The 16,786-nt window shown below is 45.4% G+C and overlaps 1 protein-coding gene across 2 annotated transcripts in view; it reads left to right on the top strand.

Annotated features, from left to right (window-relative positions):
- Window positions 1-16,786, top strand: part of dock1 (dedicator of cytokinesis 1) — a 141,345-nt gene that overhangs the window by 76,968 nt on the left and 47,591 nt on the right. The window lies entirely within an intron of this gene.

Genomic DNA, 16,786 nt, shown 5'->3' with positions numbered 1-16,786 from the left:
TATAATAAGCCATATTTCAGCGTTTAGCGTTTGACCTCCTCCATTCAGAGATAATGAAGTAATAGCAGGGTTTTTGCGCGGCTACTTGTTGGCGCACGTGCAAGCTTGTCTATTCTCCGTTTTTATAAATGAACAGACAAATTTGAAACGTGATGAAACACTTGGTTGATAATACCTGCAAACAACAAGCAAACTTTTATCAGAGAACTCTACGACAGCCCCTGAAGGGAAGCGTCTTAAGCATAGATAATGAATTATCTTCGCCCACGTCATACAGGTACGGCAGCGGCATCGCAGCTCGGCACTTTGCCTCTGAGGCTCTGACAGCTATACAGTATCATTCTCCGCTCGCCTGCTGATCTACAATACGCAAATACCCCTCGCTCTCGTATAGATGCTGAATCAGATAGCACAATTATCCGTCTCAGCTTATCTGCCACGACTGCTCACTGTCAACAGGGAATGATTTCCTATATCAGAATCCGTCCGTTTGTTTACCTGGGAGCCGTGGAACGACGTGATACTGTATCTCACTGTCCGGCTATCAAAACGGTGAGCTTAGCTGCGTGTTATTGAATTAAATCACGCTGGGCATCCTGCTCCGCTAGATCGACAGCCGCCTGCTTCTATCTTAACTATCTAATCTACACACATTGACAACCCCCCACTTGGAGGCAGTTAGCCAATGTGTGTCTGTTCCAAGTAACGGCTACACATTTAGCATATAAACACACACCCAGACACACACACACACACACACACTCCATCGTGGGCTAGAACAGAGTGAACGACCACCTCAAGCTTGTGTTCCATAGACTGATAGTGACAACGCTGAGTGAGAGTGGCGCAGCATGCCTGTATGACAAGGTCAGAGATGGCAGCCTTCTGCTGTGCAGCCAGATGTGTGTTTGGATCTCAAAGGAAAGTGGCAGGAGGCCCCGGCAACAGTAATTACCTCCAGCACGGAAGTGATGTTCTCATCCTTGTTGGCTTGTCTGTCCATATGTCTGTTTTTACAGCAGGGTCCATGGGAAAGTTTTTGAAACAATTTTTGCCCAGGTTGGACAGAATCCAGGGAATGTTTGCTTGGCCTGCTGGTGGCCCTGTAATAACCGCTGTGACCTATAAATTCACAACAGAGTTCAAACTTGTTCGACTGAAAAAGGGAAATGGGAATAAAATTGTGCCTCCGAAAGGAATGCAGGCACTTTCACAGTTGGACCACGCGTCATAAAATTAAGAGCTGGTTCCATTTTTTTCTTATTTTATTTTGTCAATAAAACGGAAAACCCTAACCAATCGATAACATGGAGACTTTCAACTGCTGACTATGACACAGCCACGCTTCAGGAAAGTTTGATTGATTAAAACCAGTAAATGGACTCAAAGATACAAGTTGTAAGGATGAACGTGTGTTAAAACTGTAAACTGTATGAGCAGCAATAGGAAAATTATTGTACAAAGTGTTTTTTTAAGTTATTTTTCATTCTAATTGACAATTTATTCGTGACTTTAAGTGTGGGCGATTGAACCGCCGCTGAATCCTTTGCCCTGCGCAAACGGAGAGGGGTAACAAAAGGGTTAACACGTCGAGATGATGAGGTTAATGCGGGTGAGTGCATTTATTGCATCCGAGAGACCTAACTGTCATACATGAGTAATTTATAGCGTCATTTGAAAAATACAGCATATTAAGATAATTATCAGCCTCTTCAGCTTTAAGCTCACGCACAGGAAGGTCAAAGGACTCGTGAAAACGCCGCACGTTGTCTTTTATAATTGGACACCAAAGGAACCTTTCATCATTGACACATGCTCACAATCACTCCTTCCATTACGATGATTTAGCTGCGAGAGCAAAGGGTGATACAATCATGGAGAGGAGGGAAGAATCAGGATTACATGTCGTACTTTTCCATATTTTAATGAAGTGGCGCTCCCCCCTCGCCGCCGTGTCCCCCCTCCTCCCCCTGGGCCATCGCTGTCATCGTCCTCTCTCTGTTTGCCCAGTAGAGGACATTTTGAATAAGAGATTAAAGCGTTACCCCCACTCTCCTCTACCAGTGAGGTCTGTGTTGACCGTGCGAACGCTCCAAGGATTATGAAACGAAATTAAACTAGATTCCTTGTGACGTCGGACTCGTCCAGCACCACCTGATTGTACATCATCAGATGTTGAAACACGGCTCTAGCTCGTCAGTGTAAACAGCCACAGTGATTCCGAGGCACGTGCTCGGCAACGGCATTTTGCTCACTCCATCCGCTCCCCGTCTGCTCCCTTCCACACTCGCAAGCCTCAAGAACACATACAGCTTTATGGCACGGCGTCATATCTTAGTGTAAAACTGATCCTTTTTGACGTCTCAGGACTGCAGGGTGAATGATGCGTCCCCCAGCTCCATATATCTGATTTGTCATCCATCGGGTTTCGGCCTTGGAGACTTGGAACGGCGTTCCGGGTCTCGCCTCACGCCGGAACACCGTCCTGCGGGCCTCTTGTATAAACAGTGTGACTCACCGTGCCAGGCCATTACAGCTGACCCTGTTTAGAGCAGCTGTGATAGTTTTTATATTTAGTAGCAGGTTAGCGAGGTGAACTATTACCATCTATCAAAAAAGGCCCACAATACGTTTACATCTGCCTTATGAGTTGGTGTCACGCTGCCACTATAGCTCACTGTGCCGCTCATATTTACTTCAAACATACACACTTTCGGGACTATCCGCTGTTGTTATGCAATCCGTTATCCCCTGTTAGCAGTTAGCAACGAGGCGCGCAGCATGTGCTCCTTTAATGAAATGCACCCCGCGTCTGCCTTACTTGCACAATTTCAAAACAAGGATGAAAAATGTTAGTCAGCAGTTTTTGGTGAATGGCAGATGCCTAATTGAACTTTTGGTCGCCGGAGGTGAAAAACCTTTAAAGTTGAAATCAACCAACTTAGCCACGTTGAATGCAGAGCCTGATCCTTATCGATTCTGCGCCGCCAAAGGGTAGATTAATTATATATGCATCTTAAAACCGGTTAAATGGCTACCCTTGAAATGTGGCCGTACATGTCAATTAGTACCGCTGGCCTGAGCTGCCTTCTCTCAACAGATCGCTTCATGAGCTGTCCATCAACTGTATGTTAGAATGAATGATAGCGCATAACAAATACCACAAAGAAAGCTTATTATGAACCATGTGTGGTATGCCCAATATTCCTCTCTGTTCTCCCATGTTCCTTGATCTCTCAAACTTTGTTGTGACTCACACAGAGAATCGCAGAGAACAAATGTGCAGCCAAAATTGCATTGTTAAAGTGTAGATCACTCAGACTATATGCTGTAAAACGCCTTTATAGAAATGAATACAATTCTTCTATTCCAATATGATTGCTGCTATCATTACTTTGAAATCAGATGTGTGAAAACATTTACCTCGCAAAGTTATCGCACAGCAGCGCCGCCAACATCTTATTCTAGATTTATATCCTAAAGTGAAATCTATCAATACTGTTCGTCACTGAATCAGCATAAGCTCAGTCAAACATGGCAGTAGCTGCAGGTTTTCAGATTTATTTGTTAATCTACACAGCAATGCCATAAATGTGACTTCAGCTTAACTATGTGTTTTAATCCACCAGATCTAGATCTATGCTGCTGATGGGTCGATCATAGGTCATCATGTTTGAGAAGTACATCTACTGTAAATAAAAACAAACATTGTTCAGACTCTGATCTGGTCTTGCCCCAAAATGTAAGCAACTCAAACAGAGACACACACATAACCTCCCTGTCGGGGAATAAGAGACGACGACATCCGACCTTGTTTCGGGGCACGAACTGAAAATTCCTGTATTCCCGTTGCTCTAGTTTTGCATTATTACAGCTCAGTTTCTCTCTCGGTCACACACACACAGAAGTGCCAAACTCCACTGTAATCCAGCTTTATCGACTCTTGTTTCTCCACTTTGCTCCTCTGTCGGCCTCTGCTCATAATTACACGAGGCTTAGTCGTGTTTTGAAAAGTCTCTGATCAGTCTTATAAGCACACACTGATTACACAATGCACATATATAGTGTGTAGGCTCGTAGTTCAGATGGTGTTAACCTAGTCGACGCACAGTGTGGGTTTCCTGTGTGTCTGCAAGTGAGTGAGTGTACATCCATGCTCTCAGGGTGTATGATATGATGGTGTGTGTGTGTATATATAGAGCTGAACGCGTGACCGCACAGATCAGTTTTGAGGGACAGCGGCGCAGTGCATTAGTCTGACACCAAACGCAGCAAATCCTTTGTCAGTTAATGTTCCCTTAATGCCCTAAGAGGAAAGTGGAAAGCGGCGGATTTTAAGGGATTGTGTTTCTAGTAATTGTTGCTGTCGCTCATTACGGTCTACTGCTCTTTCACTCACCACCATTTAAAAGACTTAATTCAGAGTCGTCATGTCGTAGTATTACAATAACACCTGAATAATAGTAAAGGAATGTATTGTGTCTTGAGATTGCAATGTAAAATCGGTTTCTAAACAACTAATCCAGACGATTTACAGATTTACAGACACATGATGATAGAAGTGGTGTGTGTGGTACTCAATCCTGCTCCTGGAGGCCTTTCAGGTGTGTGTGTACAGCAGTAGCGTGGTGGAGAGATACGTTGTTTTTTTTTACAACAACGCAAACTTCAGCGGATGCGAATTAAGTGTGTCATTTATATTTGCTGTACTTGCTAAGCCAATAAAGTGGTAAATTGTTCGGCACATGTTCATTGCGACCGCGCCGGTTTTATTTGATAAGATTCGAGAGTTCATGAATAATAGAAATACAAATAGTTTACATTGCCACATCTATTCATATCACAGCTTGTGCCGTGTGTGTGTGTGTCCCCCCCAGACTTTTCTCAGGCACAAGCTGTGATACGAATGGTACTGCAACCTACCTTATCAAACTCCTTCAGCCAAAGTTGTCTATATTAACTGTATGTTTGTGTTGAATCAGTCTGATACTCGCTTGAAATTAATCCTGATTTGTTAACTCTCCGTAATTCCCCTGAAATATCCTTATGTCATCCATTTCCGCCCTCCACCGTATATGGCATCTGATATGAAGCTGTATCTACACTTTTCCTCGTATTGATTCCAACTTTATAGTTTGTGTATGAGAGGAAATGCAAGAGAAACTTTGAGCACGAGGCTTTGACCGCTGCACGTCTGATCCGAGCAAAGGGAATTCTCGACGGGACTCTGTGGCAGTCGGTGGCTCTGACTGCGGTGTGTACATTTATCATGATTAGTGCGAGTTCCAACCTCTACGACGGATGCTACAAATGAGGGCTGAGCTAGACACAGTAGACGCCAGTATGCTGCTACTTTGTCCCTTTCCAACACAGCCTGCACGCACAGATTATTTATTTCACCCCACGTTCTCCCCACGGATTTGTACCTGTTTCGCACATCGTTGTGTACGCCACACTTAGCCGGCGACGTGTGCTACACTCGCACCCCTGGTGGGCTCTCTGGGTTTGTGATGAATTCAGAGTAAGCCTGTAATCCATCGGTCCGTGAGTATACAGGCTCGATAGAGATCAGACCTGAGGAAAAGGATGTATGCTGCAGAGGCTGCCCGCTCTAATCAGAATGCACCAGATCACTCTCCCTCTCTCATTCTCTCTCTCTCTCTCTCTCTCCCTTCCTCTGCTCGTGGTCTTTCTACAGAACATCATATCCCTCTCTTTCCATTGTTGCTCTTTTCATTGTACTCTCTTTGTGTCTTCCTGTCTCCTCTCCTTTGTTGCTTTCCCGCCGTGTCTTTCTATCTCTCACTCATCCCTTTGCCTTCTAGACACAGTGAGTTTCACAGCTGATGGGTAACCAGAGAACTCCCCTGCTGCTCTCAGATTCCTCCTAGTCATCCTTGCCAATGAAAGGAGACACACACACACACACACACACACACAGACACTAAGAAACAACCACATGGAAGGCTTGAAAAGGAGAAAGGGCTAGAATGAAAAGGTGCAAGGAGACAAATGTAGAGGAAAGGTGAAACTGCTGGGAATGATCCATGATTGGAAATGGGAAGAGGCGGGTGAAAGCAAGGCCGTTTTGTCTGGAAGAAGTTTGTCAGTCCATCTAAAGCCCCGGAAAGACACAGTGGGGAGAGATGCTACATGATGAGGAAAAGATATTGGATTCTTAAGTGTCAGTCATCTTAAACATATGAGTATAAAGGCCTTTATCAGTGTAAACCAGTGAACTTTTCAACCTGTCCTACCACTGTTCAACAATGACTGGACTTGTCTTTTACAAAATAGCTTAAAAACTATAGTTTGAATAGTCTGGAGGTGATTTGATCCCCTGCAACTTGCATGCTAACGTCACTGGGACCTCTGCAAAGGACTCGTCAAAATAATAAGCATTTAATTGCAAGTCAAAGAAACGTACCTCTTCCATTCCTGAACATCACTTACTCCTTCTTCCCCCTCCCCCCTCGCCCCCCCTCCCAGCATGTTTGTGCCCCAGTTGCCGGGGGGGCCTCGAGTGGAGCACCTGCTTTACACTCACACTCACACCGGCAGCAACACCCAGGTAGGATCAGGTGTGAAGTGCTACCTTCTTGTATTCAGCAGAACTGCCAAGTCACACACACACACGCACACACACACACAGGCTCCCAGAGAGAAATCCCTGATTCTTAATGAATAATCCTATTAGCACATGAAAGGTAACATCTGGCTCGCTCCAAAAAGCTGTCATTCTCGTATCGGGGAGCAATTTGTTTTCTGAATGAATGGGCGCCCCTCCCAGCACACGGGGGGCCGCCGGGGGGGCCCCCAACATATACTCTGACACTTATTTGGAAACCCACAACTGTGTCCATCTCCTCCTCCTCCCCATAGGCTCGTTCCATATCTGTGGAGGCAGATGTGACACAATGAAATGAAACGGTTCTTTTTTTTTGCAGGCCATATTGTGTTACTCTCTGTCCTTGCCCTCTTCATCTGTGTGTGTGTGTGTGTGTGTGTGTGTGTGTGTGTGTGTGTGTGTGTGTGTGTGTGTGTGTGTGTGTGTGTGTGTGTGTGTGTGTGTGTGTGTGTGTGTGTGTGTGTGTGTGTGTGTGTGTGTGTGTGTGTGTGTGTGTGTGTGTGTGTGTGTGTGTGTGTGTGTGTGTCGTCAAATAAAGACGACTCTTTATTGTTAAGTGGTGACGGAGCGCCTTACGCAGCCGTCAAGGAGGCGGCAAGAAGGTTAAAGGGAAATGAGAGGATAATGGAGGGAGTGATGGAAGTGCGGGGGCAAGTCTTCCTTTAAAAAGCGATGTTGCTCTTGTTTTTTTCCCTCTTAATCATATATTGCCTTTTACATGACAGAAACAATCCTGTAACAGCAGGTGTCATCCCTGACTGTCAAACTGGCAAAATTCAATATCTCTCTCTATTTCTCTCTCTCTCTCTCTCTCTGCCTTTCCCTCTCCTGACATACGCACAGACCGACACACGCTCTTACTCTTTCTGTACATATCTCTATCTGTCTTCATGTGTTTCCCCCTCACTCTCCTCCTCGGCGTCTGCAGAAAGTGAAACAGAGCAGAGGGTGAGATTGTATCGAAGCCCCGATGTGAGATAGGGCTGAGGGAGATGGCACCAGGGTGTCGGTGATGAGCGGGAACGACGTGCGCCTTGTGTGGCAATTGAAGGACAATCAAGATCTGACAGTTCTAGACCCCCCCCTCCTCCTCCCTCTCCTCTTTTGACACACGCTCGTGTTCTCTCTCCCTCTCCCTCTCTCTTTCTTGCTGTTGCTATTTCCCTTACACACACGCACACGCGCACACACACACACACACACACACACACACACACACACACACACACACACACACACACACACACATAGCCACACTCTGTAGTTAAGCTCCTTCATCAGATGCAGTCAACTGTCTGATGCACAGCTCTCGTTACCCGTTTCTCTGCCTCCCACACCATCACTGGCTCCATATGACGGCCAACGTAATAATTAATTCAGATTCCTTTTGTTTTTAACAACAGTGTTGTTCAGGTAACACACTCACACACTCACACAGCTGCAGAAGTATGAGGAAATGCAGCATCATTCCACCTTTGTATGCTGAGGCAGTCAGATACGTCTGGATCAGAATTCTCCTCCACAACGCAAAAACAAACCACCCAGATGTGATGAATCCCGTCAGTAGCTGTTGTTCTCTCTCTCTCTCCTCCTTAGACGGAATCATATTTCCTATTTGCCTCTCAACTTTAAGAAATGCTCAAGTTGTCTGAAACTGCCCAGAATTCTCTTTCAAACTCAGTACCAGCACGTTCCACAGCCGCTGCCTGAAAGCTCCTTTAACTACTTTACGCCAGCTGAGCAACTAAGCATAGGAATAAAGCTGAGATTTACCTCCTTCCATCTGCTCCATGTATTGGATATTGGATCAGCTGACTGAAAGGGCAAATTCTCAGTGAATTCAGTCCCCGTGGCATATCCCAGGCTCTCGGTCCCACAGAGCCAGCAGATATCCCTCCAGAGGTTATTTGAATAGGCTTCCCCCACGCAGCCGCTGCCTGAGAGGTGAAATAGAGGAGAGGACGAGAGCACAGCGGAGCCACTCACCTCAGACTGTGAATTACTGACGTAAAGGATGAGAGAGCCCAGATCCCCGGTTGTGCCTGTACATGTCCGTCTCCTTAGTTGATTAGTGATGAGCGGGAGGAGGCGGCTATGCCATGGCAGAAGTTAGGAGGACAGGGAGACGGCGGCACAGGGCAGCAGTAGTTGGGAGTAGTTGTTGCACATCGGCGTCCTCTGATCCAGTGGTGCGAGATTCCTCCAAGCCCCCCGTCAGTCAACACTCCCCCCTTTTCCTCCTCTCAACTCGCTCTCCTCTGTTCTCCTGCGCTCTGCTCTCCTTTCCTTTCTCTGCGCGGCGTCGGCAGGGGCTCTCATTCACTCACACATACACACACACACGCGCACGCACACACACACGCACAGCCATCAAAACACACGCACACATTCCCATCCACGCTGTGGCTGAACTCCGGGGCGCCTCAGCGGCAGAGGACACGCAGGCTGAATATCCCCATCGCGCCGCTGCGGCTCGCTCTTGCTTTCTGCTCTTTTCTGTATGTGTGTGCGTCTGCGTGTGTGTGTGTGTGCGTGTGTGTGTGTGTATGGGCGAGAGAGGGAGAGAGAGAGTGAGAGAGAGATTAAAAAGGAGATGGGAGGGAGCAGGGGAAAGGACGGATGGGAGGAGGCAGGGTGCTGTGGAGAGAGTACAGTTCTAGTTTTGTCTACATGTGGACGACTCGTGCATCACGTCCTTATCTGGTCATCGACAGGTGAAGCAGCGTCGCCGGCGACCCTCACTGCTACAGAGAACATGGACACATCACTTCTCACTTTACTCCGTTTGCCAGCGGCGTTTGAATGGAACCTGTGAAGAGTTTTACTCTTCCTCTGAGCTCTGCGGATGAACCAGTGTGTGGATCAGATGTCCTCCCGCCGCGTGTGTTTGTGTGTGTGTGTGCGCGCACCGTCTCCGTCGTGTGATACTTGTCATGTATTATCAACCTTGAGAGATTCATTATTCGCCTTCTGTTGTCTCAATTCTCCCTGAGATGCCGCGGCTCTCTCTCTTTGTGTTGGAAGGAGATCCCATCTGCTTCCTCGGCTCTCCCAGGAGCTTGTTTACCAGATCTCCTTTCCTCGGTGTTTGATCCATCTATCACGGGCTAGTTAGTATTTAACACGACTCTGCACAGAAGCCTTGGGTTTCATCTGGGGACTGAGCGTTTTTCTTTTAGCCCTAATTTGATTTTTGACGTTCCATTGTTGTGTTTAATGAACAGAACGAGGAGAGGGAAATTACACACTCGGTGAAACCTTGATCATTTAAAGGCAGAGCTGTAAATGCCTGGTTGGATGTTTCTGTTTTTTGGAGCTCTCTCTCTCATCAGGAAGCCCTTAGTTGTGCAATAAGCCTCAGGTATCATAGTAATGAGGTGTAGCTCTTCAGACAGCAGTGTGTGTTTGTGTGTTTGTGTATTTGAATGCTTTAATAGGCCTTCACATATGCTCACTGTGGATTCTTAAGATAAACAGTGGACAGCTGCCCATAGAACAACATTTAGAGAAAAACACACTAAGGACTCCTATAGCCATAAAATCCTGTAAACAAAATAATGTTTCTACTTTAAATGTTATCTGTTATTGAGGATTGATGTGATTTGGATCCAGTGAGGCTCGACTGTGACGCAGGATTTGCTCAGTCTGCCCTTGCTGCCATTAGTCAACAAATAAAATTTCAGTCAGAGGCCAACCTGCGTCTCATAAACACATACTCTGAGTAATGCTCTGACGCTTACAATAGAGCTTTATGAGATCAGCTTCTTGTTTGGGAGTGACAGTAACACGTCTGCTTCACAGCCTTGTTATTGCTCCGTCTGACGCCGACAGTATCTGGGTTCAACAGCAAAACTCTGAATAACATCTGTGAAGAGTTTGACCTTGGAACATCGTCAAGTGTTTCAAATTTGACCCGGGGGTTAATGGCTTTTGTTTAATAGATAATCTCCTCTGGGAGGTGACGTGTACAGTATGTGGGTTTGGAAATGGGCTTTTCCATTTTCTCCTATTGGAATCTGCTCAAAGATCTGCTTGTGTAAGCACACTGTTTCTCAGATGGACAGGCCACTGGCAATGGACAAGTCACTGGAGTGACTCTGCTCCTTTATTGATTTCATTATCTCGACACTAAGCCCTCAGGGACTCCGATTTGATGTCCTTGCCTACTGCATGCAAAGGTCACGCATCGCTGTGGTCAAGTGAAGATCCAAAATCTCAGTTTTCCCTCAATTTTGCTGCAGTGCCTTGTCAGGAATGTAAATGAGGTCATGCATCTCAGCTTTGTATTTGAGTTGAGTGTTGCGGCTGATATAGTGAAACCTCACTTATATTTTTTCCTACGCTGGTCTCCTCTCTTTTGTTGTCACTTGAGCTCAGTGCTACAACATGTTTTACAGTTAAACAAGTGAAAGTAGAAGAAGTCACTCCGTATTTTGCTGGATTCCCAAATCTCCATATTGCCCCCATCTGTCCAAATCTGCATGCAAACCTAAACCACTCTGGAGCTACTGACTCACAGATGGCACCTAGAGCGTTCATTTTCACCAGCTTACACCCCAGCTACTGTTCAGCTTCATATCCATATCCAATCTTTCCTCTGAAATTCTGAGTGCGTTCATCCATGCCAGTACATGGCAATTCTAAGTGTCAAATTTGGTATAGAACTGAATTACTGGATCGAGTAGGAATCTGTCAACTTAGAGTACAGTAGCACATGACAGTCATGAGTGAGAGGTGAACTGTGTGTGTGTGTGTGTTTGTGTGTTTGTGTGTTTGTGTCAGCTGACAAGTCTCCATGTGGCAATGAGGGCTGAAAATGTGCCTAGCGCATACGTCTGTCCCCATCTGCTGCCGTCTTTCGGTCTTTTGGTCAAATCCTCAATCTGTGTACAGATTTGGCTCTCATCCTGCCCAAGTAAGTATCCAGGCTATTAAGAAAGACGTACATCATCCATCAAAGCTCAAGATTCACTTACTAAATACGCTTTTAGTCCAGGTTACTGAGACAGGAAATGATGTCTACAGTGTTATCTTATTATGGGTGAATGTTGGTAGAGATTAGGATAAATTATGACACCTGCTGTTAATGCCAGGCAGTTTGGATATTGCCAACTCTTTTTTTCCCCCCCTAGAAATGTCAAAACCGTTCTTATTGTCTGGCTTTGCCTTGGGCTCAGTCAGGCTGCCAAGAGCCAATTCAAAGTGTGGAGCACCTCCGGCCCCCGATACTCGAAGGTAGCTGTGACCTTAAATTACAAAAAGTCTGGGCAATCTCAACCTTGCTATGGACATGACAACATTTTATTGACCAGCACCTTCATCCTCCTCCCTCCACACAATCTGCCATGCACTCCAGGCAGCGGTCAATAACGTCAATTTACTTTCCACCAAATGCACCGGGCATTTTTAGAAATTGACACATGGCTTTTCCTTATCAGTCAGGCCTTGTCTCTCAGTGCGGTTCCCTGTCTAATACATCAAGGTATTCTATGTCCAGACACCTGTATTAAAGTGTGAAACTGTGCCCTCAAGCTCATCTAATATGTATACTGTGAATGAATGGCATAGCGGGTCACTTTCATGGCTGGCTGCCCGAGATTTTCACGGTTGTTATTTATCCCTGTGTTTTCTCAAGTGTTTAGCCGAACGTCATATTATATTAGGCCAGGCACTCCTGAAGATGAAAAATCAAGTGTGAATGGATGCCATTGGCCTCTAACGGGTCCTCCGCTAATTCCATTGGCTGACCTGCCTGCCCGCCACCTTGTTGGCCAGGGCCCGATGTTTGTGCCAAGTGGGCTTGCTGTCGAATGCTGCAGCAGTGGCCAAATACCTTGCAAGTGTCAGCTCTGCCCCCATTTGACAAGCCAGTGTGAAATATGCTCAAGAGCTGCTGCCTTTCCAGCCCTTGTTCTTAACGCTGTATGTGTGTGCAGTGTCGGTGGGGAAAAAATCAGGGTGACGGACGTGGGCAAGTTCCTTTTCAACTAGATTGCCCGCACCTGAAAGCGATTGTGTCATACTAGACCAAAGAAAAACTAGACCCGTTCCAAATGGACTCAAAGAGAGCGGCCACGCTGGCAGAGGCATGGTGCACCACCAATTAATGAGCAGTGAGCTCATGCTCACGCCATTATTATGATTCATCATGTAATCAGCGCTGATAGGGACTCCACTTGGGTCCTCCCAGCAATAAGAAATGATGATGGAACTCATAAAGCTAGGTTATTAATTTAAATTTGCGTCACACAAGCACGTCTGTGAGTCAGTCTGATGCTAATTCAAATTTCTGCAGACTGTAAATTGCAAACTATGTGGTTCAGACGTCCTGGTGATGGCAAGTAAATCTGTAATCTAAGCCACTCAATTGATTCCCTTGTTTATTTAAATAAAAATGTTTTATCTGATCTCTCAGGCAATGTAGTGGAGCGGCACTATTTGCCATTCATTCACTTTGGGTGTCACTCTCTCACTCACTCACTCACTTTCTCACTCACTCACACGCACTATCACAGAATGACTCAAGTCCCAGGATTGGAATCAGGTACAAGGAACCTAGACTCATAATTCCTCTAATAGACCCAAAAAACAGTACTGTGTTAAGCTCATATCAACCAATAATTAAGCCTGACTCTATATCAATCAGGCTCTAATTAAAGATTTGGTTGAGAAGCAATAAAAAAAATCTAAATATTATAAAAGTGAAATGCATGAAACATAGAAATGTACCTATGAAACATAAGCCTTTAAAAGAACATTTCAGAGTATACTCGAGTATAGAAAGTCTAATATTTCTCCCTGGAATGAAGCGGTGATCATTTCACCTTTTTTCCATTTGAATTCTGATCACAAAAATCACCTCAGTGGAAATTTTCGAAACTCAGCTCAAACAATATGCTTTGTGCCATACTTGAGTGAAGAGGGCAAATTGAAGAGAATATAAATGAAGATCTCATTGTGTGCTGTGGGTTATCTGTCAGCTCAGCCCATTCTGCTACGCCTCTTTCTCTCTCTCTCTCTCTCTCTCCCTCTCTCTCTCTCTCTCTTCCCTCTGAGTTTCGTCTGCATAACGAAAAGGCTCCATGACTTAGCAGTGCTGCTGACCGCTCGTGTTTCCGGAAGAATATTTTCATCACTGAAGTTGCGGAATACCCATGTGAGGGTTTTCTGTGTCCATGCGTAATTTCCTTTGTAATGATCCTGCGCATCCTCCTATCTGCATCTGGCCTAAAGCTAGGAAGGAGGGATGGGGTGTCATCTTGTTCCCTGTTGGTCACCCCCCCTCGACCCCCCTCGCTCATCTTTCTCTCTGCTTCTTTGTCAGCTCCTCTTGAGGCAGCTGGAGGCTCAGTCTTCATCTCTCCCGAGGCCGCGATGTCTGTTCCCCCGCCGGCCCAATTAAAGGCTTTAAAACAATACTCTGTTTATGGGGGTAACCCTTCACTACCAGAGCCAACATCAATTTTTTGCTTCCCTGCTGTCAGTCGCTTAAAGTGAGATGAATTATCAGATAGACGCGAGCTGGAGAGCACAGTATGATGGATCTGGCCCTGCCCTCTAATCACTACTTTTTCATTTCCGCTAAGATTCCGTCTCATTTGCCCCCGAGCGCAAGATGGATATGGAAGCGGGCTTTCAGAAAATCTGCAGCGTCTGGACTTTGTGAAGGATATCCATAGCGCATCATCAGTATCAGTAATTGTTTCAATAGGTAGATGCTTATGGATCGCTGACAATTCACATCCGTTTCATTTCCGATTCATTTAGCATCTCTGTCTTGTGCTTTAGCAGAGCTCTCTTTGGAACATCACTAACACCATATAAAGTGGAATCGACTATACATTTATCTGAAACAGTCTATTTGATGATGTTCTAGAAGTCTTACTGATTTATATTCTATTGCTTTTAATCCCAATTTAGCAGTTATGACACAATGTTACGATATTTTTCTCTCTCTTTAGTCGGGCCTTCACCCAAACCAACATCAGATTTGATCCACATGTGCATGGTGAGGGAAAGACTTCTTTCCCAAACCTTTTCTTCTTTTTCTTTTTCGGGAAATCTATTTCATATGACTCCCTTCTATCCGTTTTGCTGTCAAAAAGGTGTTGCCATGGTTACCGGATCAGGTTCATCACCGTGATAAAAGAGGGGACTAGAGGATGAGCCATGAGAGGACAGGCTGGCCTTTGAGTTATTCCGAACGCCGCCAGTCACACGGATAGATTTGTTGAGTCAGCTATGTTACATTGAAGGCTGTAATAGTGTCACTCATCAGTGCAGAGATGGAGACCTCGATGCGGCTCTCCTTAACTTTTTCTATTTGCAACCCTGAGTCATATGTCTATTCTCGCAGTGCGCCATGTGTTGCTGTTACGTATTTCGACCTTAATTACTACATATTGAAAGATGTTAATCCTGTTCTTAGTGTGAACCTCTGATGATTTGTCCAACCTGAAAACACACATCATACTAAAAGTGCCTGCGGTCATCTGGAGGGAGTCATGTATGCAGCGGACACATGGACAATCCATTTTGTGGCGGGCCACATCTGCACCAAGCATGCACCCGGCCTGAAACAGCAATTACATTTGTTTTAAAAGCTTTAATAGCATTCATGTCTCACAGCGCCACATTACAGGAATCAGATCAATGCTAACAATGGCATATGTATGCCTGTGCTGTTGGCAGACAAGACTGAACATTGGGAATAAGCTGAGAGGGTTTATCCTACTGTACAATGCACACTCACACCATTGGAGCTTTATGGCAAGTAGCTCATTCAAGTTTGCCCTGAAGGCTCTTCATCTGAGGCATTCACTCGCAGCTAAAGAACTAAAAGAATGTAATGAACGCGGGACGATCTCCAACTGATGGAGTCGCCCCGGTCTGCACAGTGAGGGGAGTCATGATTGGCAACATTAACTTCTAAAGAGCGCTGCCTCCTTTGCTCCTTTTTAATTCATAAAGCTGTCCCGACGTGAGAGGAGTTGCCTCTGCCGTGTCACAAAAGTCGCACTCCTGGAACCAACAAATTAAAGCTGAAATGAAGAAGGATGTGCCCGACATGCCCAAACAAGTCCTTGAATAATGTTGCCGTCGCCAAGAAGGTACACATTAATCCAACACCACCGCTGTCGCCACCGACCATCCCAGAGGTTATTCCCACTAACCCGATTACCCGGCAACCCTGCACTCGTATATCTCTTCTTTATCCATCTTGTGCCTAAGTGGCATCTTCCTCTTCTCCATTGAAGAGACTAAAAAGTGATTTCAACCGCGGCTATATTTGTTTCTAATCGAGTTCTTTTTAATTAGGGTCTGGCTTTTTTCTTGCACTGTAGGACAAAGAGCAACCTAACGTGCCCTCGCAAATTAGGCTTACCCTGTGCTTAAGAAAAACATTTTAATATTAATATAACATGAGTCACGTTGGTTTCTGTGGAGCCTTACAGGCAGGAAAGTGAAGCACTTACCAGCTCTACAAAGTGTAAGACATTAGAAAAAGTGGGGGGGGGGGCATTATGAATAATAGATGTTTGCATTTTTTATTGTTTGGGAAACTTTTTTGTGATTATCTTTTGCTGTAGTTATTTAGTTGTCCTGTTGTTCACGTCGGTAAGACTGGTACGGCAACAACAGCGGGAATACATACAGACAACACAAGATAAAGGGGTCGAGTAGGGAGCAAATGTGAGCGGAGACGAGTCTTTGTTTGCCGGGGTTCTAATTACAGCTCAAGGAGAGGCGCTCTGGTTCAATGGAATGTCCTGCGAGGATATAATTCAGCCGACATGAAGTATCTGAGATAGATTTGTCACTTGAGAGCAGCCCCCGAAGAGTCCTCACTTCTCAAAAAATTGTCCCGGTATCTGTCTGCTTCCCCTTAATTAGGTATATTCTTTTTGTACCTGCTCACATGTTTTTGTGTGAAGACGTTTGCCAGTTAAAGACTGAATTTCCCCTTTTGTTTCAATGCCTTATTCCCTGTGCTCTGTCCCTGCACCTTGAAATTGTGTTATGTTAGCTTAGAATGCTTTTAATCATACTCTTATAATGGAAATTGGTACTGCTGTTAGCGATAGAATCAAGGAAAAGGTCAGTTTCAGGAATTTTGACGGTTGCGGACAGGTAGTTTCTTTCGAACTTTAGAGATTC

Source organism: Genypterus blacodes, unplaced genomic scaffold (genome assembly GCF_046128005.1).
Source record: "Genypterus blacodes isolate CSIRO-AG114 ecotype Tasmania unplaced genomic scaffold, CSIRO-AGI_Gbla_v1 ptg000026l_1, whole genome shotgun sequence".
NCBI lineage: Eukaryota > Metazoa > Chordata > Actinopteri > Ophidiiformes > Ophidiidae > Genypterus > Genypterus blacodes.
This window is presented reverse-complemented; position numbering and strand designations above follow the sequence as displayed.